Consider the following 18,213-nt stretch of genomic DNA (forward strand, 5'->3'; position numbering starts at 1 on the left):
ATTTTCTGGACTAAAATCCAAGTATTTCCCCCGAACCATAGTAAGCCAATTCTTTGGATCCGGGTTCACACTTTGGTCATGGTTCTTGGTGATCCATGCATTGGCATAGAACTCTTGAACCATTAAGATTCCGACTTGTTGAATGGGGTTGGTAAGAACTTCCCAACCTCTTCTTCGGATCTCATGTCGGATCTCCGGATATTCACTCTTTTTGAGTGAAAAAGGGACCTCGGGGATCACCTTCTTCAAGGCCACAACTTCATAGAAGTGGTCTTGATGCACCCTTGAGATGAATCTTTCCATCTTCCATGACTCGGAGGTGGAAGCTTTTGCCTTCCCTTTCCTCTTTCTAGAGGTTTCTCCGGCCTTGGATGCCATAAATGGTTATGGAAAAGCAATGCTTTTACCACACCAAACTTAAAAGGTTTGCTCGTCCTCGAGCAAAAGAAGAAAGAAGAGAGTAGAAGAAGAAGAAATAGAGGAGAAGGGAATGGCTGTTTGGTTCGGCCAAAAAGGGGAGTGGTGGTGTTTAGGTTGTGTGAAAATGAAGGAGTGAAGATGGGTTTATATAGGAGTGGGGGGGCTCATGGTTCGGTCATGTATGGGTGGGTTTGGGAGGGAAAGTGGTTTGAATTTGAAGGGTGAGCTAGGTGGGGTTTTATGAAGGATAGATGTGAGTGGTGAAGAGAAAGATGGGATTTGATAGGTGAAGGGTTTTTGGGGAAGAGGTGTTGAGGTGATTGGTGAATGGGTGAAGAAGAGAGAGAGTGGTAGGGTAGGTGGGGATCCTGTGGGGTCCACAGATCCTGAGGTGTCAAGGAAAAGTTATCCCTGCATCAAATGGCATGCAAAAATGCGTTTTGAGCCAATTCTGCCGTTAAACGCCGGGCTGGTGCCCATTTCTGGCGTTTAACGCCGAATGCTTGCCCTTTTCTGGCGTTTAATGCCAGTCTGGTGCCCCTTTCTGGCGTTAAACGCCCAGAATGGTGCCAGACTGGGCGTTAAACGCCCAGAATGGTGCCAGACTGGGCGTTAAACGCCCAACAGCTAGCCTCACTGGCGTTTAAACGCCAGCACGCTCTCCTCCAGGGTGTGCTGTTTTTCTTTCTGTTTTTCATTATGTTTTTGCTTTTTCAATTGATTTTGTGACTTCTCATGATCATCAACCTACAAAAGAACATAAAATAACAAAGGAAAATAGATAAAATATAACATTGGGTTGCCTCCCAACAAGCGCTTCTTTAATGTCAGTAGCTTGACAGAGGGCTCTCATGAAGCCTCACAGATACTCAGAGCAATGTTGGAACCTCCCAACACCAAACTTAGAGTTTGAATGTGGGGGTTCAACACCAACTTAGAAGTTGGTTGTGGCCTCCCAACACCAAACTTAGAGTTTGACTGTGGGGGCTCTGTGTGGCTCTGTTTTGAGAGAAGCTCTTCATGCTTCCTCTCCATGATGACAGAGGGATATCCTTGAGCCTTAAACACAAAGGATTCTTCATTCACTTGAATGATCAATTCTCCTCTATCAACATCAATCACAGCCCTTGCTGTGGCTAGGAAGGGTCTGCCAAGGATGATGGATTCATCCATGCACTTCCCAGTCTCTAGGACTATGAAATCAGAAGGGATGTAATGGTCTTCAACTTTTACCAGAACATCCTCTACAAGTCCATAGGCTTGTTTTCTTGAATTGTCTGCCATCTCTAGTGAGATTTTTGCAGCTTGCACCTCAAAGATCCCTAACTTCTCCATTACAGAGAGAGGCATGAGGTTTACACTTGACCCTAAGTCACACAAGGCCTTCTTGAAGGTCATGGTGCCTATGGTACAAGGTATTGAAAACTTTCCAAGATCCTGTCTCTTTTGAGGCAGTTTCTGCCTAGACAAGTCATCCAGTTCCTTGGTGAGCAAAGGGGGTTCATCTTCCCAAGTCTCATTCCCAAATAAAACTTGTCATTTAGCTTCATGATTGCTCTAAGGTATTTAGCAACTTGCTCTTCAGTGACATACTCATCCTCTTCAGAGGAAGAATACTCATCAGAGCTCATGAATGGCAGAAGTAAGTCCAATGGAACCTCTATGGTCTCATTTTGAGCCTCAGATTCCCATGGTTCCTCATTGGGGAACTCATTGGAGGCCAGTGGACGTCCATTGAGGTCTTCCTCAGTGGCGTTCACTGCCTCTTCCTCCTCTCCAAATTCGGCCATGTTGATGGCTTTGCACTCTCCTTTTGGATTTTCTTCTGTATTGCTTGGAAGAGTACTAGGAGGGAGTTCAGTAATTTTCTTGCTCAGCTGACCCACTTGTGCCTCCAAATTTCTAATGGAGGACCTTGTTTCAGTCATGAAACTTTGAGTGGTCTTGATTAGATCAGAGACCATGGTTGCTAAGTCAGAGGTATTCTGCTTAGAACTCTCTGTCTGTTGCTGAGAAGATAGTGGAAAAGGCTTGCTATTGCTAAACCTGTTTCTTCCACCATTATTGTTGTTGAAACCTTGTTGAGGTCTCTGTTGATCCTTCCATGAGAGATTTGGATGATTTCTCCATGAAGGATTATAGGTGTTTCCATAGGGTTCTCCCATGTAATTCACCTCTTCTATTGAAGGGTTCTCAGGATCATAAGCTTCTTCTTCAGATGAAGCTTCCTTAGTACTGCCTGGTGCATTTTGCATTCCAGACAGACTTTGAGAAATCATATTGACTTGTTGAGTCAATATTTTGTTCTGAGCCAATATGGCATTCAGAGTGTCAATCTCAAGAACTCCTTTCTTCTGATTAGTCCCATTGTTTACAGGATTCCTTTCAGAAGTGTACATGAATTGGTTATTTGCAACCATTTCAATCAGTTCTTGAGCTTCTGTAGGCGTCTTCTTCAGATGAAGAGATCCTCCAGCAGAGCTATCCAAAGATATCTTGGATAGTTCAGAGAGACCATCATAGAAAATTCCATGCTCCATTCAGAAAGCATATCAGTGGGACACTTTCTGATTAATTGTTTGTATCTTTCCCAAGCTTCATAGAGGGATTCTCCTTCCTTCTGTCTGAAGGTTTGGACTTCTACTCTAAGCTTACTCAATTTTTGAGGTGGAAAGAACTTTGCCAAGAAGGCATTGACTAGCTTTTCCCAAGAGTTCAGGCTTTCTTTAGGTTGTGAGTCCAACCATATTCTAGCTCTGTCTCTTACAGCAAAAGGGAATAGCATAAGTCTGTAGACCTCAGGGTCAACCCCATTAGTCTTGACAGTGTCACAGATTTGCAAGAACTCAGCTAAAAACTGATGAGGATCTTCCAATGGAAGTCCATGGAACTTGCAATTCTGTTGCATTAGAGAAACTAATTGAGGCTTAAGCTCAAAGTTGTTTGCTCCAATGGCAGGGATAGAGATGCTTCTCCCGTAGAAATTGGGAGTAGGTGCGGTAAAGTCACCCAGCACCTTCCTTGCATTGTTGGCATTGTTGTTGTTTTCGGCTGCCATGTGTTCTTCTTCTTTGAAGAATTCGGTTAGGTCCTCTACAGAGAATTGTGCCTTAGCTTCTCTTAGCTTTCGCTTCAAGGTCCTTTCAGGTTCAGGATCAGCCTCAATAAGAATGCTTTTGTCTTTGCTCCTGCTCATATGAAAGAGAAGAGAACAAGAAAATATGGAATCCTCTATGTCATAGTATAGAGATTCCTTGAGGTGTCAGAGGGAAAGAAAAATGGAAGGCAGAAGTAGAAGAAGAATGTAAGAAGAGGGGAAGAATTTTCGAAAATTAAGTAAGATATTTTTTTAAAAAAAACATTTTGAAAAACTTTAATTGATTTTCGAAAACCAAGAATAGAAAAGAAATCAAGTGATTTTTGAAAAAGATTTTGAAATTAGAAATCAAAAAGATTTGATTGAAAGCTATTTTGAAAAAGATGTGGTTAAGAAGATATGATTTGAAAAACATTTTTAAAAAGATTTGATTTTAAAAATTAATAACTTGGCTAACAAGAAAAGATATGATTCAAACATTAAACCTTTCTCAGCAGAAAAGGCAACATACTTGAAATGTTGAATCAAATCATTAATTGATAGCAAGTATCCTTAAAAATAGAAAGAAATTGATTTTGAAAAAGATTTGATTGAAAAGATATGATTTGAAAAAGATTTGATTTTGAAAAATTTTGAAAACTTGAAAAAAATTTGCATTAAAAACAAAATCTTCCCTCTTGTGCCATCCTGGCGTTAAACGCCCAGAATGGTGCACATTCTGGCGTTTAACGCCCAAAACTCTACCCTTTTGGGCGTTAAACGCCCAGCCAGGCACCCTGGCTGGCGTTTAAACGCCAGTCTGTCTTCTTCACTGGGCATTTTGAACGCCCAGCTTTTTCTGTATAATTCCTCTGCAGTATGTTCTGAATCTTCAATTCTCTATATTGTTGACTTGAAAAGACACAAATTAAAAATATTTTTGGATTTTTAATAGTGAGGAATAATCAAAATGCAACTAAAATCAAATAACAATGCATGCAAGACACCAAACTTAGCAGTTTGTATACTACTGACACTTAATGAGAATGCATATGAGACACATAAACACTCAAGTCGAGAGAATTCAAAGATCAGAGTAAGAAATCATCAAGAACAACTTGAAGATCCTTAAGACACATGAATGAATGCAAGAAAAACAGAAACATGCAATTGACACCAAACTTAAAATGAGACTCTAGACTCAAACAAGAAATTTTTGGATTTTATGATTTTCTAAATTTTTTTGTGCTTTTTCGAAAATTAGGTGGAAAAGGGAAATAAAGGTATCAAAATTCTTAATGAGAATTCCAGGAATCATGCAATGTTTAGTCTAAGACTCCGGTCCAGGAATTAGACATGGCTTCATAGCCAGCCAAGCTTTCAAAGAAAGCTTCGGTCCAAAACACTAGACATGGCCAAAGGCCAGCCAAGCCTTAGCAGATCACTGCTCCAACAGCAAGATTGATAGAAATCAACAAGCTCTTGTGATGATAAGTTGAAACCTCGGTCCAATGAAATTAGACATGGCTTCACAGCCAGCCAGACTTCAACAGATCATCATGAAACACTAGAATTCATTTTTAAGAACTCTGAAAAAAAAATACCTAATCTAAGCAACAAGATGAACCGTCAGTTGTCCATACTCGAACAATCCCCGGCAACGGCGCCAAAAGCTTGGTGGACGAAATTGTGATCACTACAACTTCGCACAACTAACCAGCAAGTGTACTGGGTCGTCCAAGTAATAAACCTTACGCGAGTAAGGGTTGATCCCACAGAGATTGTTGGTATGAAGCAAGCTATGGTCACCTTGTAAATCTTAGTCAGGCAAACTCAAATGGATATGGGTGATATACGAATAAAACATAAAGATAAAGATAGAGATACTTATGTAATTCATTGGTGGAAATTTCAGATAAGCGCATGAAGATGCTGTGTCCCTTCCGTCTCTCTGCTTTCCTACTGTCTTCATCCAATCCTTCTTCTTCCTTTCCATGGCAAGCTTATGCAAGGGTTTCACCGTTGTCAGTGGCTACCTCCCATCCTCTCAGTGGAAATGTTCAACGCACCCTGTCACGGCACGGCTATCCATCTGTCGGTTCTCAATCAGGCCGGAATAGAATCCAGTGATTCTTTTGCGTCTGTCACTAACGCCCCGCCTTCAGGAGTTTGAAGCACGTCACAGTCATTCAATCATTGAATCCTACTCAGAATACCACAGACAAGGTTAGACCTTCCGGATTCTCTTGAATGCCGCCATCAGTTCTAGCCTATACCACGAAGACTCTGATCTCACGGAATGGCTGGCTTGGTTGTCAGGCGAGCACTCGGTTGTCAGGCGATCAACCATGCATCGTGTATCAGGAATCCAAGAGATATTCACCCAATCTAAGGTAGAACGGAGGTGGTTGTCAGGCACACGTTCATAGGTGAGAATGATGATGAGTGTCACGGATCATCACATTCATCAAGTTGAAGAACAAGTGATATCTTGGAACAAGAACAAGAGGAATTGAATCGAAGAATAATAGTAATTGCATTAATACTCGAGGTACAGCAGAGCTCCACACCTCAATCTATGGTGTGTAGAAACTCCACCGTTGAAAATACATAAGAACAAGGTCTAGGCATGGCCGAATGGCCAGCCTCCCAATGATCTAAGAACTAGATGTCCAAAGATGATCAAAAGATCTAAAATGATCCAAAGATGAAAATACAATAGTAAAAGGTCCTACTTATAGAAAACTAGTAACCTAGGGTGTACAGAGATGAGTAAATGACATAAAAATCCACTTCCGGGCCCACTTGGTGTGTGCTTGGGCTGAGCATTGAAGCATTTTCGTGTAGAGACTCTTCTTGGAGTTAAACGCCAGCTTTTATGCCAGTTTGGGCGTTTAACTCCCACTTTGGTGCCAGTTCCGGCGTTTAACGCTGGGAATTCTGAGGGTGACTTTGAACGCCGGTTTGGGCCATCAAATCTCAGGCAAAGTATGAACTATTATATATTGCTGGAAAGCCCAGGATGTCTACTTTCCAACGCCGGTGAGAGCGCGCCAATTGGGCTTCTGTAGCTCCAGAAAATCCACTTCGAGTGCAGGGAGGTCAGAATCCAACAGCATCTGCAGTCCTTTTTAGTCTCTAAATCAGATTTTTGCTCAGGTCCCTCAATTTTAGCCAGAAAATACCTGAAATCACAGAAAAACACACAAACTCATAGTAAAGTCCATAAAAGTGAATTTTAACTAAAAACTAATAAAAATATACTAAAAACTAACTAGATCATACTAAAAACATACTAAAAACAATGCCAAAAAGCGTACAAATTATCCGCTCATCACCCCGTCCTTCAACTCAAGGCCCTTCTCATAGATAACATTCTTTGTCTTCATGAATCTATGATATCTTCCTTCATGGAACTGGGACCTAAATTTTCTTGTATCATATGATGGAGGCTCGGTCACCATTGGTTCCTTTCCCGGTCTTCTTTTGGAACTTGAGGAAGCCATTAGTTTTGAGGTGAAAAGGAAGGAGAAATGGAAGTAAAAGGAGAATGTGTTGGGTTTGGGATGATGCTCGGTTTTATTGTGCAAGAGAAAAGAATTGTTGGCTTTAGTTTTGGGAGTAGAGGAGATTATGGTTTACAAGTGAAAGTAGTTTGTATGAATGTATAAGCCATTTAGTGCTAACGGCTATTTATAGGCCGGTTCTTCAAACTTTCCAATAAAACCATAATAAATGAGGAAGGAGTTCGTTGGTGCTCATGAAGGGTTGAGATTGAGTTGATCATACAGAAGGTTCATGGATTGAACGGTCTCCATGCCTTGTTGAGGCTTTGACGAGGATTCTCTTCTCATTGGTTGCATGCATTTAGGTATTCGATGATGCATGCATGCAAATTCTGCTTCCCAAGGAGCGCATTTCTCTAGGCACATGTGACCACTCCTCACTTAGCTTGTCCTAGCCGTGGCCCCTCCTTGCATTTGTCGCAATTTCTTCCTCCTAAATAAACAAAAACAGCTAGCCTTAGAACATTAATATAGATGATGCAAACCATTCTTCACAATTGATGTATTTTATATTTCAAAGAAAATAATGATGCATGATCCCTTTCTGTATGATTTTGATTCCATGAATAGGAACTGATCTGCTGAACAGTGTTACATATGCAGACACCAAACTTAGTGTTTGGTCATATGCTTCATCAAAATGATTATACATATGTTCTAAGAATAGCCCCCTTTCTTTTGAAAAGCAAATATTGGGTGTGCCTTAAGGTACACCAAACTTAGAAGTCTGACTTATGCTCTAAAACAATGTATGCATTTATCAAATATGAAAGTTCAAAACCATGCGCAGGTAATCATAGCTTATTGGATAAAAGAAAAGACAGAAATCTTAAATCATGGGTTGCCTCCCATGAAGCGCTCTTTTATTGTCACTAGCTTGACATTGAACTCCCTTTAGGGCGGGTGATGTTGGTGGTGTCTCAATTTGTCCCCTCTCACTGTAAGCTTTCTCTGTGTGCCTTGATGTTCAATTTCAATGTGCTCAAAAGAGAGTACCTGGTTGACAGTGTAATGATCTTCTGTTCCCAGCTGTTGATATACTAGTTGCACCTTGTCACCTTTGGAAAATCCTTCAGTTGGGATTTTCTTATTTTTCCACCCTTTGTAAGCCTTCTTCTTGTTCTTCATCTTTTTCTTTCTTGTTGATTTTTCTCCCTTGACAGTGACTTGAGTTGTGATACCTTCCTGTTTGTTTATTATCTCGACTTCTTTTTGAATTCCTTCTCCTTCTTGCACCTGCTCATTTTTCTGTTCTACTGTGTTGTTGGTTGCTTGCCTTGGAAGAAAGTCACTACTTATCTTGCTTGTTTCTTCTTTACTTTGTGATTCTGAAAATACTTTCAGGGTGATACTTTCTTCATGCATCCTGAGGGTTAGCTCTCCCTGCTCTATATCTACAATGGCTCTAGCAGTAGCCAAAAATGGTCGACCAAGTATTATGGAGTCATTCTCATTCTCTGTTGAATCTAGGATCACAAAGTCTGCAGGAAAGATGAACTTGTCAACCTTAACTAAAAGGTTTTCAATCAACCCTTTAGGATACACCACTGATTGGTCCACCAATTCCAAGGATATCTGTATTGGTTTCACTTCTCCTATGCCAAGCTTTTTCACTAAAGAAGATGGAATTAGATTTATACTTGCTCCTAAATCACACATCCCCTTGTTGATACATAGGCTTCCAATAGTGCAAGGCAGGAAGAAACCTCCAGGATCTTCAAGCTTGGGAGGGAGCCCTTTTCTGATTAATGCACTGCATTCTTCAGTGAGCATTACAGTCTCCTTCTCATTCCATTTCCTTTTCTTGTTGATGAGCTCCTTTAAGAACTTGGCATATAGAGGCATTTGCTCCAATGCCTCAGCCAAGGGTATGTTGATCTCTAGCTTCTTGAAAGTCTCAAGGAATTTGTGGAAATCTTGATCCTTTGCATCTTTTTGGAATCTCTGTGGATAAGGTAATGGAGGTGTAAGACTCTTATCCACTTGCTGCTATCTTGGATTTGGTTCTTCCATGATCTGCTTTCCCTTCTTTAAATTCTGTGGTTGGTTGTTCTCTTCTGTGAGCTTTTCTGGGACATTATTGCTTGTTATGTCCTTGTTGTTAGCTCCATCTTTCTTTGTTGACCCTTTGTCATTCTCCATAAGTTTCTTAGTTGCCCCTTGGTTGCCATCCACCAATGTCTTTCCACTCCTTAATTGCACAGCTTTGCATTCTTCTTTTGGATTAGGAATGGTGTCACATGGTAGTGAGCTTGAAGGTCTCTCAATAGAAATCTGCTTGGAGATTTATCCAATCTGCCTTTCTAGGCTCTTCATGGAAGCTTCTTGGTTCTTTGTTGTCAATTCTTGGTTCTTCATCATCTTCTCCATGAGCATCTCCAGATTAGTAATCCTCTGAGAGTCTTGTGAGATTGGTTGGTTTTGGGGTGTTGATGGATGATGGTAGGTATTTTGGTTAGTTGGGTGGTTATTGGGTGGATAATGGTTAAAGTTGGGATAAGTGTTTTGTGGTTTTCTGTATGTGTTTTGGTTAGTGTTTGGCTGGTTGTTGTGGTTTGTGTTTTTCCAATTGTTTTGAGTTGAGTTCCTTTGCCATGGCTGCTGAGTTTGATTGTGGTTGTCTCCCCATCTGAGGTTGGGATGGTTTTTCCAAGAGGGATTGTAAGTATCACCATAGACTTCATTTGTTCCAGGATTTTGGTTGTGCATGTATTAGACTTGCTCTTGCTGTTGCTCCTCTTGAATTTCTTCATTTTGCCCCCAAGTAGTTGATGGTTGGCTTGTGGCACTCACTGATGCAACTCGAAGGCTATCAATTCTCTTGGCCATCTGCTCAAACTGTTGTTGAATTTGCTGCTGCATCATCTTGTTCTGAGCTAGGATTGAATCCACTCCTTCCAACTCCATTACTCCTCTCCTTTGCGATGGTTGGCGTTGCCTTTGGTGAGCAAAGAAATATTGGTTGTTAGCCACCATATCAATGAGATTTTGAGCTTCCTCTGTAGTTTTCATGAGTTGTAATGAGCCTCCAGCTGAATGATCAAGTGCTTCTTGAGCCTTCAGAGTAAGTCCCTCATAGAAGTTCTGCAGCTTGTCCCACTCAGTGAACATCTCTGGTGGACATTTCCTCAGCAGTGCCTTATATCTTTCCCATGCTTCATATAAATTTTCAGCCTCCATTTGAGTGAATGTCTGCACCTCAGTTTTCAATCTTATGATCCTTTGAGGGGGATAAAATTTGGCAAGAAACTTGCTCACCAAATCATCCCAAGTGTTGATGCTCTCCTTTGGAAATGTTTCTATCCATTGAGTGGCTTTGTCCCTGAGAGAGAATGGAAAGAGCAGTAACTTGTAGCTGTCAGGAGGCACACCATTGGTTTTGACAGTGTCGCAAATCCTCAAGAAGCTAGATAGGTGTTGATTTGGGTCCTCCAATGGCCCTCCTCCAAAAGAGTAGTTGTTTTGGACCAAAGTGATGAGTTGTGGCTTTAGTTCAAAGTTGTTTGCATTGACATTAGGAGTAAGAATGCTACTCCCACAGTGTCTAGCATTTGCAAATGTGTAGGAAGCCAGTACTCTTCTTTGTTGTGGGTTATTATTAGCTCCTCCTTCTGGTTGATTGGGATTTCATGATGTTTTGTGAAAAAATGAATTTCCAACACACATAACTCACCGGCAAGTGTACCGGGTCGCATCAAGTAGTAATAACTCACAAGAGTGAGGTCGATCCCACAGGGATTGATGGATCAAGCAACCTTAGTGGGTGATTAGTTTAGTCAAGCTAACATTGAAGTGGAATTGAGTGAAATTGTAGCCAACAGAAAGTAAATTTGCAGGAATTATAAAGTGCAGAAAGTAAATTGCATTGAAACTTAAATAACAAGAAAGTAAAATAGCTGAAACTTAAATTGCAAGAAAAGTAAATTGCATGAAAAGTAACGGGGCTGGGGTGTTGGAAATTAAAATTCAACAAGAGAATGTAAAGAGCATTCAAGCAGAGAGCTAGAATATGAAATGGGATGCAGCAGATTTCAAACAGAAAAGTAAAAATGCTTGAAGAATTAAAAATAGAAAGCGATGCTTAATTTGTAGCAATTTAAAAGAATGTTGAAGATCTCAGGGAATCAATGAGACTAGAGAACAAGTCTAGATCTCAAGCCCTTCCTTGATTCAACAGAAAACAAGTTTGCAAAAGAAAGAAGAAATGAAGCAGCAAATGAAAACTCAAATTCAACTATCAATTCTCTGAAATTATGCAGAAGAACAACCAAGAGAGATCTTAGACCAAGAAGGAAATAGAATTCCTTCACTTCTCAATCCAAGATTCAGATTTAACAAGAAAAATTAAAAGAGAGAGAGCTATCTACTACTACTACTCCCTAATGGAGCCAGCCTCCTCTCTAATTGAGCTCCTTGATGCCTTTATATAGGCTTTACAAAATGAAAAAATGAAAATAAAATTAAAACAAATTACAAAAATGAAAATCCTAATTTAATTGATCCATGTGCCTTTGAGTGATGATGTGGGCTTTGCTTGCTTTGGATTTGAGGAGAAATGGGTTTGGTTGGCCTTGAGTCAATTTGGAGAGGAATTGAATTTAAATGGAATTTTGGTTGAATTTTGGCCCATGAGTGTTTGCTCCCAGGAGGCTGCCCTGCCCTTGTGGAGGGCAGAGCAGGAAATGGTGCGTGCGGCCCTCGTTGCGTGCGTGCTTGGTGCGTCAGGATGCTGCCCTGCCCTTGTGGTGGGCAGGGCAGAGTTGCCATGGTGCGTGTTTGTTGCTGGCCGAAACTCCTTTGGTGCGCGACAATTGTGCAAGCTGGCCGTGCCAATTTTTGTGCCATGCACCAAGAATTGCTGCCCTGTCCTTGCGGAGGGCAGGGCAATGTTGCCAAAAGGTGAGGCTCCAAGTTTGAAACTTGGTGGAGGCACACGCTGCTCCTTTTCCTTGGTTTCCTTGGCACCTAATTCATGCATAAGGCTTGGCTTCCTTGGAGGTATTGTGTTCAAACCTTGGTGAAAGCATTTGGGGGAGCAATTTTCCTTGATTTTTCATGAAAAGAGCACGACATTGCCCTGCTCTCCAAGAGGGCAGAGCAGAAAAATGAGCGCTACTTTGCTTTGGAGTGAGGCTCCAGCTTCGAGCCTTGGTGGAAGCACTTTGGTTTATTTTCGCTTATTTTTGGCTCTTAAATATGCCTTTTACTCATGCTTCAATTGTACGCCAAATATGGATTGCTATATATCGTTGGAAAGCTCCGAATGTCAGCTTTCCAACGCAACTGAAAGCACATCAATTGGACGTCTGTAGCTCAAGTTATAGCCCTTTGAAGGAGGCATGGTCATGCTGTGAGCGCCCAGATTTTACCTTAGCGAAAATTCTTGCTTCCAACCTCACTTTGTATCACGATTCTGCCCTGCCCTTGGCAAGAGCAGGGCAGTGTGTGCTGATTACCTATTCTCCTTTAATTTGGTCAAGGGCCACGCTTTTAAAAGCGTGGCCTAACGCTCCAAAGTGTGCTCCAACTTCAAAGTGTGTCCCAAAGCTCTTTTTTTCTCCTTTTTTTGTGCTTCTTTGCTTCTTTTTCTTCTTATTTCCTACAAGATTTATAAAATTAAAAGATCAAGGAAATATACCAATTAAGTATAAAAGCATTCAATATTTAGGCACAAATCATCAATTTCTTGTATGAAAAAGCATAGAAAAATAGGTATATGATGACATGTCATCAGTTGCACCTGTAAGACGGAGGTTGCTTACAGAGGTTATCAATACATACATAAGGCAGAAAGAACCTCACCTGTAAGACAGAGATTGCTTACAGAGGTTATGTTTGCATACATCGGCTCAAAAGAGTCGCACCTGTAAGACAGAGGTTGCTTACAGAGGTTATGATATTGGAAACCAAACTCAGAAAAAGGTTGTTGAGTTACGTTGGGAGCGGGTCAAAACCGACAGATGAGCTCATTACCTGCACTAGGGATAGACATGCATCATACCTGTTTGCGCATATTTGTTTGTGAGTGTGTTTCTTGTAATTGTGGGTGTGCTATATAATTGCTTGATTTTTGTGTCCTTTTTTAAGTCTAAATTTATTCTATTGTCCATTGATGTTGGCTATGGTAATAAAACAAGTACAACTACACACCTAGATCCTACTAAGAACTCCCCAGTTCTTACCCTCTATTTTCACTCCTTTCAGCTACAAGTGCGAAGGCTTAGTGTGGAGCTACATGAGCATAAAAAATTATTTTCACGAGTTGAGTCGTTAGAATTTATTTTTCCCTCGTCGTTTATTCTTTTGGTTTTTAGAGGGGATGGGACTTGTATTTTGAAAATCTTGAAATAACTCTATGTATATAATGCTATGTGAATATATATATTGACATTGTATATAACTTTAAAGATTTAAGCCTTTTATGAAATATTGAAATTGTATATAAAAAAATAGAATAATAATAATAAAGATATTTAAAGGATGAATGATGCTTACAGAGATAAACTTGTACTATTATTGCTTGTAAAATTGATACAATTTTTGAAGATGATTACAAATATTTGGAGAATTCATGAAGTAAGAAGATATAGAAGTAGAGAGAGTTCTTGACCTTTCAAGTTTTTTATGATTGGGAATGAATCAGGCCTTTGGTATTTATAGACCCCAACTGATTATTATTTGGCTACTATTTGCCGAGAGTACTGTTTTAACTATAAAACTTTTTAGTTTATCAAAAAGACTTGTAACAAAAATCCGGTTGAAAAAATTGTTTATAAATGTCATCAGATACCTTCCCCTTGGGTAGGCTCTGATACCACTTGTATAGGTTGGGCTGGTAAAGGTTGTTGTGCTGGTAAAAGTTGAGGATCACCTTGCATCATTTGAACGTTTACTACTTGTATTTATGATTGTATAGCATGAAAACGTATCATACTTTGTATATGAAGTTAATGCATCCTTCTGACATGATGAATACGTTTATTCTTAGTGCTTTCTCTAACATTTTTTATTGATTTTATGGTTTTAATCTGCTGTAGTAACTTTTTAATTAGTCTTGATTATTTTCTTGTTTATCTTTTTTATTTCTACAGTTAGTTCTGAAGATTCAGCTATTAATTCTCTTATTTTTCTTTTTATTGACATTACTCTTATTTTTATATTTCTTCTAACTAACTTTAAAGATTTAAGCCTTTTATGAAATATTGACATTGTATATAAAAAACAGAATAATAATAAAGAGATTTAAAGGATGAATGATGCTTACAGAGATGAACTTGTATTATTATTGCTTGTAAAGTTGATACAATTCTTGAAGATGATTACAAATATTTGGAGAAATTATGAAGTAAAAAGATATAGAAGTAGAAAGAGTTCTTGAGCTTTCAGGTTTTTTATGATTGGGAATGAATGAGGCATTTGGTATTTATAGACCCAAAATGATTACTATTTGGCTACTATTTACCGACGGTACTGTTTGCTTTTACTGTTTGCCGACATTTACTGTTTTGCCGACATTTACTGTTTGTTTTTATTGTTTGCCGACATTTTTTTTTACATATATCATTTTCTTTATGATTGGACGTTTTACATTGATTTCATATACAATTTTTATTACATTTCAAATGGGTCTTGGGAGTCCTGATAGTAATGGGCCAGACTGGACTGGACCTCTTCGTCTTCTCCAAGCGGTACAATTTGTATTTTTTGTAGAGAGCTTTGGATATCTTCTTCTGAGGTTGCTGCCGCTAGGGCTGCCATAATTTGTCATTTTTGCGCTAAAAATTGGGTCTCTTTTTTATAAGCTATTTGTTCATTGGTGGTGCTTGAGGCTATTATTGCCGGACGCTTTTGTGATGTTAACCATTGATCAATAGCTGCTTTTCTTAGCAAATTTATATCATATTTGTTCCACCATTTTATTTTTATTACTCTTACCAAATATTGTATGCTTGGACATTCTTCATATGCTGCTGAATCATATTCCCAAGTCATAATCCAGCTTATTTCCATAGCTGCTATAAATGAAATAAATTTATATATTCCTGTAAGAATGATGACTTACTTTTAAAATTTTCGTATGCCAGGCTGGCTTCTTTTGGAAAGAAAGCTTCTATCGGTCCAAAATTCTGAAACCATGATTGGAACCATTTGAAAAATTGTAATGATATCCCCCTTCCTAAACTAAATGAACCAAAAATGAGGACTTGGTGATAGGAATAAGATATGATTCCATACTTCTTTGTAATCATAATAGGTATAGCTCTGAGGTTTAAATTTTAATGAGAAACTTTTAGACTGATATGATGATACTTTCCACTCTTATAGAGATAATATTTTCATGATTTTTATTTTTGAATAAATGGGCTGTTTGGTGTTGGGATCTCTATAATATGCCAATTCAATGGATTCGGTGTCTACTAATATAAATTTATAGAATTTTTGAGTTTTTTGTGGGTTAATAGGGATATAATGAAAAGTATTTGAAAAAATGGTCTTGTATAGGGTTTTCATATCTTTTCTGAAATACTCTTTTTCGATGGTTAATATTCTGATAGGATTGAGTTTTTCATAATAAGGAAACTATTCTTTCAAGTGTTCAGTGTTATAGAGGTCAGACGGTTGTAATAATGTGAATTTATTATTGGTAGTAATTAAAGAGCTCTTAGAAGGTGATGATGATGATGATGATTTTACAACCTGTGATATAGTCATAGGTCTTAATGATAATGGTTTTGCTAGTACAGGAGTAATAGATAATTTTCTTCCTTTTATTTGGTCAAAAGGTTGACCATAATCTTTACTGGAGGCTGGTTTTTGATCCATTCTTTTCCTGCAAAAATTCTCTAGTAAGAAAGTCAGGGAGTGAATTTAATTCTCCTTTTATATGTTCAATAGTAAAATCAAAACATGATAAAATAGCTTGCCATCTTATAAATATTTGTTTCGAAACTAGATTTTTGACATCATTTTTCAAAACACTTGGGACTGCTTTACAATCAGTTCTTATTATAAATGTTTTATTAAATAAATCTTCCTTAAATTTTGAAACACATAACATTATGACAAGTATTTCTTTTTTAACTGTTGTATGATTCTTTTGAGCCTGGTTCCAAATTCCTAAATGATATTTGCTCTTTTGAACTATTAGGAGATATTTGTTTAAGAATTCTTCCATATCCTAATTCTGAGACATCTGTTTCTACAATTAATTTAGCCAATGAATCTAGTATATTTATACAGGGTATTTCTTTTATCGCATTTTTTATTTTTATTATTATAGAAGTTATTTCTTCTATCCATGGAGGCGGATTTTTTCTTAGTCTCTTATAAAGAGGTTCGCATGTGACTCTTATTCTAGATAAAAATTCTGCCACAAAGTTTAAACATCCCAAAAATCTTTGTAATTCATTTTTGTCAGTTATTTCATTTGAAAATTTATCTGCAAATTCAATGGCTCTTTTAATAGGTACTATAATCCCTTGATAGATTTTATATCCCAAGAATCTTACTTTAGTTATAAAAAATTTCATTTTCTTTTCTAATAAAACTAATCCTTGTTCTTTTATAATATTCATTATTTTTTTAGGTGATATATATGCTAATTTATCCCTTTTGAATATACTAATACATCATCAAGATATACTATAGTAAATTCTATATGCGGATAAAATATACTATTCATTATTTCTTGGAACTCGCTTGGAACATTTTTTAATCCTTGGGACATTACATTCCATTCATAATGTCCAAAGAGTACTATAAAAGCTGTTTTATATCTATCTTCCTCTTTTACTGCAATATGATAATATCTTGATTTTAAATCAAATTTTGAAAAGATATTTGCTTTATTTAATCTTTTAATTAAATCACTTTTATTTGGTAAGGGATACCTAATCCATTTTAATAACTTGTTAAGTGGTTTATAATTGATAACTAATCTTAGAGCACCTCTTTCTATTTCAGATGCTTTCATCACATAGAAGCCTATACAGCTCCAGGGTAATTTTGAAGGCCTTATTAGTCCCTTATCCAAATATTCTTGTATTTCTTTTTTATAATATTCTAGATATTCTTTATTCATATGTATTAGTTTTTCCTTTGTTAATATATCTTTTTTCATGAAGATATTTCATATAATTTTCTATGATGAAAAGCTTTGGAGTTTAGGCTACATAGTTCTTTTTTAAATTTTTTTTCAATTCCTTTTATTTTATTTTGTATTTCAGGAATTTGTAATTGTTCTTCCATTCTTTTGTATATAACTTCTTGATTTAAATAGTTAATTTGTCTTGTTTTTCTTTCTATAACATTAATTTGGAGTGGTAGATGTAAAATTTTTTCTTGGTTTAAATGGTTAATTTGTTTTGTTTCTTTTTCCATAACATTAACTTGGGTAGATAGATGTTGTAACATATTGAGTTCATGTTGTTTTAGTTTAGTGAGAAATTCAAAATGAATAGGATGATTTGGGATGCAAACACAAGTTATTCCATCGATGTCGACGTTAAAGGGATATGGTAATATAGTAAAAGGGGTTCCTAATATGACTTGATAAGATATGTTTCTTGCCAAAAAGAATGTAGTGACAAAACATACTCGATTTTTACAAATTTTTGCTTTAGATAATTTATAATCTACAATCATTCTGTCATTTTCTACTTTTAGAACTTTTTCTGTAATTTTTTCATAATATTTTTTAGGTATTAACCCTTCTTGTATACAATTAATATCAGCTCGTGAATATACCATAGCTATGAAATCAAATTTTTTTTCTCCTACAATTAAAGTTATCGTAATGAACCATTTTTGGCTTACTAATAAAGTTAGTATATTTATGTAATTTTCTGGACCCATATTAATATAATTTTTGGGTATTATGATGTTATTAGTCTCCTCTGTTTAACTAACATTATTTTGCAAAATTTATTCTTGGATTTTTATTATATTTTCTCCTTCTATTTTTAATAATATATAGTTCATATTAATATTTTGTTGTTTTAATTCTGAAACTTCTCTTTTTAACTTTTTTATTTCTTCTTTAAGAGAATTAAGAGAGACTTCTTCTTGTGAATTTTTAAACCGATTATAAATTTCTTTTATTTCTATTGGTGTTATTTCTTGCTTACTTTCTTCTTTTTTAACTAATTCAGC

At 37.4% G+C, this 18,213-nt stretch overlaps 1 non-coding gene across 1 annotated transcript; it reads left to right on the forward strand.

Annotated features, from left to right (window-relative positions):
• Window positions 1-2,965: 2,965 nt before the first annotated feature.
• On the forward strand, window positions 2,966-3,073 carry LOC112798559 (small nucleolar RNA R71). Its single transcript, XR_003200167.1, has one exon. It is a non-coding gene; the product is annotated as a small nucleolar RNA R71 (small nucleolar RNA).
• The last annotated feature ends 15,140 nt before the right edge of the window (window positions 3,074-18,213 follow it).

Source organism: Arachis hypogaea, chromosome 4, assembly GCF_003086295.3.
Source record: "Arachis hypogaea cultivar Tifrunner chromosome 4, arahy.Tifrunner.gnm2.J5K5, whole genome shotgun sequence".
NCBI classification, from domain to species: Eukaryota; Viridiplantae; Streptophyta; class Magnoliopsida; order Fabales; family Fabaceae; genus Arachis; species Arachis hypogaea.